This window comes from Schistocerca gregaria, chromosome 5, assembly GCF_023897955.1.
Source record: "Schistocerca gregaria isolate iqSchGreg1 chromosome 5, iqSchGreg1.2, whole genome shotgun sequence".
Lineage (NCBI taxonomy): Eukaryota > Metazoa > Arthropoda > Insecta > Orthoptera > Acrididae > Schistocerca > Schistocerca gregaria.
The window spans coordinates 411,858,704-411,870,579 of NC_064924.1; the positions used below are offsets into that span (position 1 = coordinate 411,858,704).

Consider the following 11,876-nt stretch of genomic DNA (forward strand, 5'->3'; position numbering starts at 1 on the left):
GTCCCTGTGTCTTAAATAAGTGATAGTAACATGTATCAGACATTGCTGATAGTGCGTTTGAAGTATTCATTTAAAGAAGTAGTTATTAAGGACTTATCCACATTTGCTCTTAATTGAATTGACATTCATCAGAATCACAGTTCATTGCACCTGGAATGCGTTTGGAATTACGATTTGCGTTTGGCCACTGTTTTGTATGTATGCAATGGACATTGTTTTCTCGAATTACTACAGACCGTGTACTCAGGTTTGTGTGTTTGCGAAGTGTAATTGAAATTTGTTTATGCCGACATGAATGTGTGAAAATCCGTGTTTCTTTCTTTCAGCTTGATTGCTGTATTTCCTATGAAATACGGCGTTGTGAAGTAGTTGTGACCAGTGATTAATATTTCATCTCGAATTCTCTATAACATCCCTACAACGATTTTTCTGTTTTTAAATGCGCAGTATAATTTTTCCACAAGTACTATTTTGAGTGTGATCACTGTGTCTTGTTATGTGAAACGTAACAGTCAGTGACAGTCGAGACTGCTACCAACCTAGTTACAGTTAATCACGAACAATGGGAAAATTATAGGAAAAATTAAGGGTTTAGTATGAGTAATTGCTCTATGTTGTGTTAAACCACCAAAACATATCAGTGACAAAACCTGTCGATATTTCTATATTATGCTAGCTTCGCGCGACATTTGCATGGTCACTGTTATTTCGTTGCGCGAATTGCATACGAAGTTCATATTGGCAGAAGTATCAAAATCTAGATAAGAGCTGTTTCTTCTGTGGGATCAACAGAGTAGTTTGAAAAATGAGTGAGTCCAATGTGTGTAAGTGAAGGAAGTAAAAAACTGTAAAACTTAATGCTGACGCACCCTTTTAAGCTAGGTTTTCAAGGCATGGTTTCCATTTCTTGGAGTAAGATGTTTGAACAAAGACTTCAAGTATGAACGGTGAAAATATTCCAGGAAAAAAATTACGAAAATCGCTGTGAGACGAAGTATTTCGGCTGCGGACGCTACTCAACTAACTTCCCCACTATCGCACAGCAATATTTATTGCCAACAAGCCAGAGCTAACGTTAAGTTCTGTTCCTCTTAAGCAAGGCCGGTCTTAAGAGGCACTCTGGGGCTATAATGGTACTCTTATTGCAGCTTCATTCGCTAAAGTGACTGCTCACAAGAGGTTTCCAACTTTTGTAAAAATATCCCTCAAGTCCTCTCAAAAGACGGAATAGCCCATTAACAGCCAAGTTTCGCGGCAACGACGCTTAGAAATGACTAGAATCTTCGCATATAAGTCTGAAAATAACTAGTGGCAGTTTCACAGAGGAGTGGACAACTGGTCTCTAAACATGTCATACGCCACTGATGTGTCACTGTGTCACATACTCATCGTTAAGTTGAAAATAACACATATCGAAACTAATAATTTGAGTAGCTATAAAGATCTCGGTCTTAGGTTCGGGTAAGAAGCAATGATACTGGCAGTCACCTCAGGGACAGCTGCGACTGCTGCGGGTAACACATAAATCAGAAATTTTTATTTTCGTTTGCTGAATCATTACCGTCCTTGTACCGTAAGGTAGATCTTTACACTTCTATATGTATGTCTACAAGAGGTGATCAAAAAGTTTCCGCCTGAGGGCGATGCTGCAGCTTTTATCCAATATAGCACGAGTCCGATGAGGGTTTGTAAGCATCGACATGAAGGCTACCGATTAGTGTGGCATTTATTTCTTTTCGACGAGTGTACGGTAAGCGCGGAAGCGTGAACTATGTCGACGTTATTACCAAACACGTCCAAGCAGGACCAGCGTGGATTTAATCTCTCCTTGACTGCCTAAGTGCCAACGGCCTTGCCGCTGTGGTAATACTTGTTCCCGTCAGATCACCGAAATTAAGCGCTGTCGGGCTGGGATAGAACTTGGATGGGTGACCATCCGGTCTGTCGAGCACTGTTGGCAAGCGGGGTGCACTCAGCCCTTGTGAGGCAATCTGAGGAGCTACTTGACTGAGAAGTAGCGGCTCCGGTCTCGGAAACTGACATGTGGCCGAGAGAGCGGTGTGCTGACCACATGCCCCTCCATATCCGCATCCAGTGGCGCCTGTGGGCTGAGGATGACACGGCGGCCGGTCGGTACCGTTGGGCCTTCATGGCCTGTTCGGGAGGAGTTGACTGCCGAAGGACAGACACTGGTAGGCATGCATTAAACAATAAGGATTGTGTGTGGGGCAGCGTGTCTGTAGAAAACCAATCGTTGTGGACAAGGGGTGCTGCAGCTTCATATTAACGCGTGCCTACCTATTGCGAATCTCATAACGCAGAAGGTATGCCGTATGAGGTGTGAGGCTGTCGAGCACCCGCCCTATAGCCCGGATCTCTCCCCCTGCTATTATCACGCCTTCGGCCCCTTCAACAAGTCCTCGAAGGGTCAAGAATTGCCACCAGACGAGAATGTGCAGCAGGCAGTTACGGAATCTTCACGCAGCAGAACACGGTGTGTTTCACTAAACTGACATATACAACCCCTTGTGTTGGTGAGATGTTTGTCTCAATGCTCACTGCAATTTTGCTGATTAGCATACCGATTCTGGACTGTACGACCCAATAACGGAAACTTTCTTGATCGCCCCTTCTACTTCTTTACCTCAAAAGACCCGTTATGGTCCCATTCACGAGTGGCGCGCGGAAAAAATGCTTGTCGGCAAAGCTACGTACGGCGTTTAATTTCTCTACTTTTCTCACCGTATCATTTCGCTAGAGGTTCTTGGAACGTAAGCTCTCGAAATTTCCGAAGCAAACCTGTCCGTGATGCACAATTCCTCTCTTGTAGCGTCTGCCGCTGGAGTCTGTTGAGCATCTCCGTAAGGCTCTCACGCCTATTAAGAGGTTCCCGGAGGGAACGTGCCGCTCTTCGTTGGATATCTACTATTAATCCTATGTGGTAAGGGCTCAAACTGAAGAACAGTACTCAAGAATCGGTTGAACTATTGTTTTGCAAGCCACTTTCTTTTTGTGGATTAATTTCATTTCCTTCACATTCTCCCAACGGGTCTCAGTCTGACATTTGCTATTCCTATCGCTATTTTTATGTGGTAATTCCACATTAGATAGCTCCGAATGGTTATTCCCAGGTATTCTATTGTAGTTGCTGTTTCCAGTAATCTGCCACGTATAGTGAAATCGAAGAGCAGTGGATCTGTTTGCTGTTTATGTGCAGTACCTCACATTTATTTACGTTTGTGGTCAATTGTCGGTTGGTGCAGTAGTCATCGATCCTCGGCTCTTCCTCTGACAGTACGTATAATTCAGTTTGTTCACTGATCATTCATTTTCTTATACAATCTTTCAACTTACACGCTGATATTCCTACGTATACATGCACACATATATGTACATTACTCAGTGTGACGTGGGGGATCCTCCATATCAATTTTAGCGAATTTTTGCCCTATTTCATTTGGATAGCTGTACTTGTCTATATGCCTCTATGATCTGTCAACGCGAGGAATGCAATGGTGGCAGCAGAACTGCTACACTTTGTTACTTGAGTTCTGGTTCTCCAAATTTATGTCTAATAAAAATGTAAATATCATGTGACTAGGGCCTCCTATCGGGTAGATCGTCCGCTGGGTGCAAGTCTTTCGATTTGACGCCACTTCGGCGACTTTCGCGTCGATGGGAGAAAATCTCCGACACAGCCGGGAATCGAACCCGGGCTCTTAGGATTGACATTGTGTCGCGCTGACCACTCAGCTACCAGGAGCGGACATATGAAATAGAGAATGGGCAAAGAAAGGGATGGGATGGGTGGGATTCGTGATTTCCAGCTGCACAGGCCATTGTGGTAATCCAATGGCGAAAGTTGACAATCAGTGGTTGACCGGGACTCGAACCCGAATTTACCGTTTATCATGAGAAAATGAGAGAGAAATGTGTCTGAAATCTTTCGGGACTTAATTGCTATGGTCATCAGTCCCGAAGCTTAGACACTACTTAACTTAACGGCGGGGCCAGGCGCACAGTCCATGACTGCAGTGCCTTAGACCGCTCGGCTACGCTTATCATGAGTTATTGCGTTAACCGTTTCGGTCATCCGAGCACGGTCCCTGGACGACTCAAATTTCCTAGTTATCACACGATGAAATGCGGTGGCCCTCGCCCATTAACCCCACATGAGCGAATTACTGATTTTCGAAGGCAATCGGACGATATTACTGCATCCAAAAGAACAATATGGGAATTGGGAGTTCGCCTTGATGCAAAGCACTTTGTTATTTGTTTACTTATTTGTTCCCCAAATAAGTTTCGGCGACTAATATCGTCATCAGTGGGTCCTTTAGAACTCATTTATTGTATGTTACGGCACGTTTCTAAGAATTATTGTCGCTGTTTGAGGCATAATTTCTGTTCTTTATCTGCTGCCGCTTTTTCTCACCGTACATCTTGTCATCTGCAAGTTCGTTGGACGGCATGAGGCTGGTTCTATGTACAGAAAAACAAAACTTTCGCACTTTGCTTATGATCCAGAACATTACACCATCTTGCAGGAACTATGCGAAAGTTTTGTTTCTCTGTGTATAGACTCAGTTACATGCCATCCAACGAGCTTGCAGATGACACGATGTACGCTGAGAAAAAACGGCAACAGGAAAAGCACAGACAGCGACAATAATTCTTAGAAATATGCCATAACATATAATTAATAATATTTAAAGAATCCACTGATGATGGCAATCTTTTTCTCCGAATCTAGTTTGGGGAATAAAAAAGTAAATAAATAAAAAAGTCTTTTGCATCAAGGCGGACTCACAATTCCGATATTGTTATTTTTCTATGCAAACACGGACCAAATGGAACAATTCCAAGATTCAGTTATTATTACTGCATATGAACTGAAAGATACGTCAAGGAACCGTTGCAGTCTTACAGAACTGAGTATATTGGAGTGGTGTCTATTCTGTTGGACATGTCCGACAGATTAGACACCACTCAAATAAATACATCTCAGAACTTACTCAACAGGATATCTCTCTTCCACTGATCCACATGTAAATTTCCTGATAATTGCGGCACTTGCGTATGGGCTACACATAGAAGTTACAATCCTTATAACGTGACTTAGAATTGGGCGGCGGCTGTAATTTCTACTTGAAAATGACCCCAACCGCTGGAACAGTATTCTAGAAATGATCGCGCTAGCGTCTCGTTCGTGAGTTTTGCCAGCGTCCTTACGACAAATCTCGTGCTTCCATTCGCCTTCCTGTGATTGGTTAATATCGGGCTCTTTCTCTTTGCTCTGGGAATCATCTTGAATTTGCACACTTTTAAGGCGAGCCTCCATTCATTACAAGTCGAAATATTTCTCACAACCTTTGCGTTTCTTTAGCATCCTCCACTGACGATACTTTCGTGTACACAACTATCATCTTCAGCAACCTGATGGAAATAAACGAAAAGTGATTCTTCTCTCAAAAAGGTCTGTCACAAACGTCATTATCTTAAAAGATTGATAACGTATAGACATCACGATATGGAATAAATAGAACAGGAAATTTTAAACGTGTCTACGGTTCAGTAGCTGTGCATACAACAACTTCAGTGGATTAGAAATAACAGTTAACCAGCTGAAACATACAGAATCCTTGACCATGGTTACAACAGTTTTAAAACTGCCTTCTTCAGAATGTTTTGTACCTACTAACAAATATGACGACATTGTATGTGGAGCGGAGATGGTTTCATTACAGTAAGAAAAATTACAGGCATTGATTACACTTAATTTTAGCGACGCATACTCACGTAGAATCACATATTAACTGCATCCGATGTGGAAGTCGTTGGCTCTGTCTAGTACACGTGCGTGACATCCGCTTAATAACCATTTAAAATACACGATTTAAAAGTAGTTGATCTCTGCTGTAGGGCTTTGTCATAAGAATTTTTAAAACAGCACACATTTGACAGTGGATCCAACGCCATAAAGTGTGCCACCTGAAGGCTGTATGTATATGCTATTTAAAATAAAGTTTATTCTGCCCTTAAAACTGTGATTTCTAGACATATATACACTGCAAAATGAGGCTTCGTTTATTCATTATTTTACTGGTTATTTTATATAAAGCCCACTTCTAGTGTATTTGTTCGTATAGCTTGACTTATCAATAAGATCACTTCTCTTAGCATGAGGCTTTATAAGTGATGATCCACGCCGTCTTCCCTCCCTCCTTTCCCTTTCCGCAATTAGCATTTGTCTTTTAATATTTGCACTTTTTTCATCACAGTGTGTCGTTTTACAGTATTCCCTAATGTCAATGATCAACTTTATACGTCAAGTATTGGGAATATTGAAGCGTTTTTGATCTGACACTCATTTTTGTTACAGTTGCGTATTCACGCACAAGTGCGTCACGTACATTTTTGCATATATTGTAAAGAGTTTGCTCCGTATACCTGAGCCTACGGCTCTATGACTTTAATGACACACTTTCTTTACCCCCTCCCCTCTCCCAGTTCTCAACTTCTCAATTAATGTGTTAATGCTAGCAATGAAAATGTACTTGTGAAGTCACAGAAGCTGCCCATTACAGCTACGCGCATACAGGGCGCGCAGGAGCGCCACCTACCAGAAGCGACCTAGAACTAGCGCCTCTATCCTTCAGCATGTCTGCGAATGTCTTTAGCTCCATACGTGGTATATTTATACTCTGCATGATCCGATGCCGGCACTATATGGTGCAGGATCCATTGTCAATCTTGTGATGTTTTAAAAAGTTTTGAGACGAAGACCTAGAGTAGAGAGCTAAATCACGTATTTTAAATGGTGATCAAGTGGCTATTACGCACATGTACTAGATAGAATCAACAACTCCCCACCCCATCGGATATACATAATATACGTCAGTATGTTTCATTAAAGTTATTTGCAAACTTTTGCTATAATTTTGTTTACTGTGATGATCTCATCTCTGTTCCACACACAATGTCTTCATATTTGTTAATACGTACAATGCCTTCTGAAACCTTGGTCAAGATTTAATAAACCTTTATTTACCAAATGGTTGACTGTCATTTCTTGTCCATTGAAGATCACAGCTTTAGATAAATATTTTATTTTCACATTCTTATTACATTCTACGATTTTTTGTTTTGCATACTGAATTACACTAAATTGTCAGTGCATACGGCGATTTCCAACGAACGTCTCTCATCTTTGGAATAAAAATGCTCTACTGTGTTCTGTCGAACAATGTACTTCATACTTAAGAAGCGCGCAATAGTATCCTACCTCTTGACATGTTCACGACCAATGACGCCCACAACCACTGGCGGGTTTTGGTGCTTGACTCTCTTCAAAGTCTGTCTGAACCAAACTGCGGCTCATTAGCATCACTGTTCTTGTTAATTAGGGTCGCCGCCTGCCACTGTTGTGAGGAATAATTAATACTCGGTCTCCTGAATATTCCAAGCCTGTTTCATTAGACTGCCAAGCAGATGATGAGACCTGTACAGTTGCATATACTCAGGGTTCTTTGAGTAAACGCGTTTTTAATTCCACGTACACTACTTATCCTGCTCCCCCCTCCCGCTGCGAGCAAATCTCACCGAGTCAGAGACGTAGGTGCTCTGCCTCGATTAAGGAAACTCCCTGGAAGCGATATTATATGCATCTCTCTTTCTTTCCTGGCATTTCTCCTATCCTTCAGAGTTCGCTGTTTGGCAAATTTATTTCACCTTGTGTGCCGTTCCTGTCGCTAGTCAGCCAAAGGAAGATCAGCCGGGTGGTTCTTCTTCTGTGAATCGTGTAAACCTTTGTTCTCTTTGTTATCAGTTCGTTCACTATATTTTCTTATGCTATCACTGGGCAGCAGCCCAGCAGTTGCTTAGACGAGAGTGCCTAAACTGGTGCCTGAAGAGCATATTCAACCTAGCCGGTGTGCGAGACTTGACGTACAAGTTATGGTGCTGTGTGTTAAGGTATACGAGTGTAAATGTGTAGCATACAATGACTGTAAATAGGTTGCATGATACTACACATTTCCTGGAAGTCAGGGTCGCTTATAGAAGTGGAAGAAGAGGTAGTGTCACAGAGATTGAGGTTCTGGTGATTAGTTTCATTCTTAATCTCACTTATGAAGTTTCACTTTTCTGGGTTTACTCCAACTACTTGCAGAGTGAGCAGAAAGTCTTCCTCTGATTACGTAAATTTATTTCTAAGGAACTACGGTAGATAGGGATATGCGGTTTTTTGCAAATAGTAGTTTAACGCAGGAGCATTTTAAGGGCACACTGCCACAAATACTTATTAGAACGTTTTAGCGATACTCAGTTTCTGTTCATATCTTTGCCAACATCTCTCTCGTTACCGCCTTTACAGCATCTCGTATTCGTGCCGTAACAGTTTGCACATCACCAGCTGGTGAACTCAACACTTATCTTTTACGTAATCGCACAAAGAAAAAGGCACGAGGGATTATGTCTAGCGAACGTGGTGGCGAAGATTTTGGACTGTATCTACCGATCCCCTGTCCCAAAGGTTTTATCCAAGAACTGAGAACAAATGACTCCCCATTGCAGTAGTGCACCACCTTAATAAACCAATGGTAGAAGTTCCTGTAACAGGTGTAAACTAAAGTTCCCATGTTTGCAGGTTATGGTAGGCTCTGTGAGAAAGAACGGTACAGTAATCCTGTTGCGCATTAAGCGACACCACACATTCCCTTCCGGGTTGTCCCTTATCTGCTGTACCACGATACGTGTGATCTCTAAAATCCGAACATCGTGCCTATATACTTTCCCGGAGATGCTAAAAGTCGCTTCACCGGAAAAACAAACTTTACTAAGGCAACGAGTTTGTTTGCGTGGCTGTCCTCGGCAGCAAGCACAGAAATATTTGTTTTGTAAATAAAAACCGCCTTTTCTTGCTGCACTGCATTTTATTTCTCCCAGACGCGTTTCGCCTCTTTCACTTTAAGGAATCATCAGTGGGTCAGTTCTTCGCGTTTTTAGTTGACATCTGGCCACAAGCTGGAGATCCCACTAAAGCTCTTACGAACTTTCTTCTTCCCGTTATTTATCTTGGTTATCCTTATAATTGTGATTTACTATCAGTATTTGTCGCTAATTATAGATATTTGATCGAAAACTGTGATTTCGAGAAATAACTACTGTGAGTTCACTATGGAGATACATAGTGAACTCACAATAGTTACTTCCTTAAATCACAGTTTTCGATCAAATATCTACAATTGGCGGTAGAACACTGATAGTGCATCACAACGATAAGGGCAATCAAGATCAAAAATGGGGAGAAGAATGTACGGGAAATAAAACGATGCTTATGTTTAGTAAACAGAGGTGCAGTTCGACCTCCAACATATGCGAAGAACTATCTCACTGATAATGCCTTAAAGTGAAAAAAGCGAGACGCGTCTTGGAGAAATAAAATACAGTGTAGCAAGAAAAGGCGGTTTTTATTTACAAAACAAATATTTGCTAATGTAGTCGCTGTATGCATCGATTCGTTCCAGCTTGTTGCTAGCAAACTCAGCACGTCCGGTTCTATTATCTGGCAGGAAAGCTAGTAGGAATTCCGCTTTGTACATGTGAAAATGAAGCCGTTTGTGTAAAATGTTCACCACAGTGCTCTGTGGTATGGCTGTTACGATGAAAACACGGTGCTTTGATTTTCGCGAATGCATTGAAATGCTGCAGTCGTGGTAACAAAAAGTGTCGTCGTTCAACCCAGTTTACCGCTTGTTGCCTTTTCAGCAACACGGTCAATACCATGCTTTGATGCTCTTCACATCTGACAGATCTTGACCATTTGCAACTGTCGCTGAGCCATAATAGACGACCGTGTTGCATGAAATCGACCGTGTTGCTTGAAACCACAAGACACATTACGCTTTCTCCTGGGTTGACGCCTGTTACATTAGCAGTCTTAAATAATGCTACCTGTGACATGAGAAGACGGAGGAGAAAAAGAGATCAGAAATCAAATAAAAGAGTATCCGTAAAAATTTCATTGCAACAAAGTCAGGATATGTCACTACGAGAGAAGTAATTTTAGACATGCCCAGTACTGCAGATTCTGACGTAATTATTTGGTCACATGTCGCAAAGCAATAGCACATAAATTGATTGCTTAATCTTCGTATATCCATAATTGAAATGGAACACTCCTATCTCACCACTGACTACTAGTGTTAGACACATACGGTTGCTGTCAACAAGTTTGGGCCTGAAGATGATGATGTAACAACATCGAAATTAGTGGCCAATAAAATCAACACCTTAATACAGCTGGAGGAATTTCGCCATTTTTAACATATATTATATGTAACTTCGACTGGAAAAAACACAAGATCTGTTAAATTTAGAACCTAAGAGTAGTAGCTGTGTTGGTGCGACGCAGAAGTAGCTGGCGGCAAGCCTGCGGGCAATGCTAGCACAGAGCGAGTATTACGGGAGAGTACACCCGTATTGCCGTAGTCGAAAGCTGGAGATGTGAAGTGTGTTTCCAGAAGGCATGAGGATACTGGAGAGACCCCGAGCGAAGCTGGAGCAGGCCACGGACTTTTCTACTTGAGTACGCATATTAGAGCCTCTGTCGGTTTTCAGTACACTGCTTGATAAACAGCTGCCTCCTTGCCCAGAAAAATTTTACCAATGACGACGTGATTATTGTACTTTCCAAATCTCTGGAGAATTTACGAATAGACTAGAGTCGCCCACTGAGAAAATTCTACCATATTTTCCCAATATTTTGAAGAGAACGGAGAAATTTTCAATTGCCAGTGAGTCAAAACCTGTAAGTCCTCCGAGCCACAGCATAGCGTTTCGGACTGGGGCATACAGCGAGAGACACGCGTTTTTAACGTCCTACACACTAGGAGTATGGACGGGTTATTAGCCTCTCTTCGGTACTGAACTCAGTGTCTGAGACTTAGAGGAAAGGGCGGAAGTGATGTTTATGTTGATCTCTATCCCAATTTTCTGTACAGGTTCCGGAACTCTAGCATTGAGTGCACGTACAAAGTTTCAGAGGCGTTCAGCTGTAGCTTGGCGTTACACCAGTGTGGTTGTTTTGCGTAAGTGTCGCATGTAGTCTCTGCGCTGCTTTATCATATGCACGGATTGCAATTTGCTTAATTATTCAGCAACGGGAGTTGTTTTCTGACTTATCGTGCAGAGATTTCACTACAGGAATTTTGAATCAATCATCCACAGTTCAGTAACATTTAGGAGTTGCCCAGCGCTAGACTAGTCGTTTGATCAACCACGCAGGTGCCACATGAAATTCAGGTGGCATCGGCACAAAATAATAATAATAATAATAATCTCGAACTGCTAACTGATGTCAATAATTCTTGTGTACTCGTACGCCTATTAATGCTGATCTTGTAACCTAAAATTTTTACTGCACTGAGTAATTAAATATTTTACTTCAATATGAATGACTTTAGTTACCTTTTTTTTCCTAGCAATTAACTGGTGCGGTGACCCGAGAATTATCTAAACTGTAGTGGTGCGGTAGGAGTGTTGTTGCATTTTGGGTAACTGATCGTCACCTCCAAATGCATAGACCAGCATGAGTTATTTTTCACTGCCAGAATGTTTTATGGTGTTAATTTGCGTTTAAGGCGTATTATTAAATACAGTTGGTTGTGTTGGCAAGTGAGACAGGAAACTTGCACGTACAGCTTCAACAGAGTAGGGACCAGCTGTTGGTCAGTGCTGTATATTTAATATTTATTGGCCTATTCAGTAATTACATTTTTTCATTCTCTGCTCCTAAGAATACTTCTGAGCAGAATATGTGTCTGCTTGTAGTCAATGGGCTTTTTTTTTTTTTAGATTCGCTAGGAGACCCTCAG

The 11,876-nt window shown here is 41.8% G+C and overlaps 1 pseudogene; it reads left to right on the forward strand.

The window, feature by feature from the left end:
• Positions 1-1,842: 1,842 nt before the first annotated feature.
• LOC126274580 (5S ribosomal RNA) lies at positions 1,843-1,960 on the forward strand (annotated as a pseudogene).
• Positions 1,961-11,876: the final 9,916 nt, after the last annotated feature.